Below are 2,379 nucleotides of genomic sequence, written 5' to 3' on the forward strand. Positions count from 1 at the left end.
GCATTGAGTTACAGTATTGTATATTGCACCTAGCATTTTGTATTACAGGTCCAGTTTTAGTTTGTCTCATATTTGACCCAATTTCTGTATAATGAAAGAATGTTGCCTTTCTGTCCTGACAAAAGTCATCCCCTTTCTGTTTTTGCTTTAGAGGTTTAGGAAAACTGTTGTTGAGATCGAAGGTCACTGAACTGGAGTTACAGAGAGGAAGAGGAGGGACTGTAAGAACAGAGGGGAAGGTGGGAGAACAGAGCGGGTGACAAGTATAGAAATAAAAAAAACATGGACACAACAAGAAAGTGAGGGGAAGGAAGAAAAAGAGTAAAGGGAAACAGGAGATGTTAGACAAAGGTGTGTAAAGACCAGGAGTGATGATGAAAGAGGAGGCTGGCAGGATGATGCTGACCTTTTTGTTTTCTACTTTGATTGAACTTGAAGGAATGTCTCAGAATGCTAATTAGACCACGAGTTAGCTTGTTGCACTACAAATGTCACTATAAATATACAGAGTAAAAAAAGGAACTGAAAGGAGACAGAAAAAATAAATCACCTAATTAAATGTCACAGAGTTGATTTTTAGGCTCATAATTTCATTTAATTTTCTTAACATAWTAATAGTTATCACAAAAGTGACAATAGACAAAGTTTGATATTTGTCATAWATCTGGCAACACTGATCTGTAAAGAGTTTTGTTTTTTAGTCAAAGTCTTACTGCAGGAAGGAAGGATGTACCATTGTACACTGTAAACATAGGAGTAGTGTTCAAAATAATCACAAAATAAATATAATTCAAGTATTGTAATACTCATGTGTATAAACAAGCAATAGAAAAATACATTTTTGTGCGGAAAAACTGAACAAAACATTCTAAAGCCAGATCTATCAGACTCCTCTTGGCTCCCTGAAGCAAACATGAAAGCTTCAAAACCATTTCCTGTTGTCTTATCAAGAATCTTCTTGCACCTGTTTGCTGTAAGTTTCTGTTTTGCTTTAGTTTGCGTCTTTCCCCTCCATCTCTGGGGGCCGCTGTGAATCGGTGGTTAGAATCCTCCATTGAAAGAGTCAGAGGTTCAGTTCCACCAGTCACATACTGGGCAAGAYACTGAACCCCTCAGTCCCTCTGATGTGTCCCTTTGGTGTCATGATCTAGATGGATTTGTTCATGTTAGCTTTGGCAAGATATATTAGAGTTCTGTGTGGATGGCCAGCCTGGTCTTATACAGTCCGTTTCCCACTTATTGTTAGTTATGGGTGGGTTATTATAAAACTGCACATTTTTAAAAATGTTTTATTTTATGGTTGTAGATTCAAACTAGAAAACTGAAGAGATTTGACTTACTATACCCTAAATTCATTTATCTCCTCCTCTAACAGAAGCAGCAGTTGAGCRTCCCCCATCATGATAACATCTCCCTTGAATTTTACTGTGCATGTGGGGCTCACGGCCCGAAACAAACTTTTTTTAAATCTCCTATAACCAAACGGATGTTACTATCAATAAAGAGCTGCGTTCGGGTTTCCTGTGTTTGACTTTAATCCGGAAAGATTATCATATTTTCACCATGGAGYCATTGTTCAATGTGCACTGAAACGAATGCTTCAGAATAATTTTTTGATAACTGACTTTGCAGTCGTGCAATCCGTAAAAACTGTTCTAAAACTTATTTGTAACCCTAAAACATACGTTGAAGCAAGTGTTTGAGTGTCGAGTCCTAAYTGAAGTTAATCATGCTGCTGTAAATGAAGTCATGTCGAAACAAATATGAGCTGAAACTATGACAAACAACATCGGAGAGGTTATGTATGTACATCTACTACTGACTAACATGTGGAGTCATTCCATTAAAGATGGCTGCCACGGCTACTTGACCTTAATAAATATAAAATCAGCTGTAAATCAGTCAATTGTATTAAGCTAAAGTTTTGATGTGGTAGTAGCGGTGAGTCATTCACATGTACTGTGAGTGCTAACAGGCCAAGCAGTATTTGTTTCTAAAGCTTAGTGAAGTCATCTCTGTTAGCATAATGTACACATGTACTATTGGACAGATTTTWATTAAACACTCCAAAAGTGATTAAAGAGATTACATTTTGTARTCATTGCMATTTTAGACCATTGATCTTAACCAACACAAAATATGGCTACAACGTTGTCAGATGTATATTTATTGTGTGTCTGAATGCATTTGTACAATGTGTATATGTAGATATTGACCCCCACCTTTTTTATTTTACATTAATCTGATTTGCTTAATTCTGATGTGTGCTGTCTGTTCTCTRTCTGTTACAGTCAAATCCTGACCTAACTTTGTGAACACCACTTATAATTTTYCCTTCTTCTTCCACAACCTTGACTCGAAATCTAACTCTCTACTGCC

The sequence above is a fragment of the Austrofundulus limnaeus genome, unplaced genomic scaffold, assembly GCF_001266775.1.
Source record: "Austrofundulus limnaeus strain Quisiro unplaced genomic scaffold, Austrofundulus_limnaeus-1.0 Scaffold415, whole genome shotgun sequence".
Lineage (NCBI taxonomy): Eukaryota > Metazoa > Chordata > Actinopteri > Cyprinodontiformes > Rivulidae > Austrofundulus > Austrofundulus limnaeus.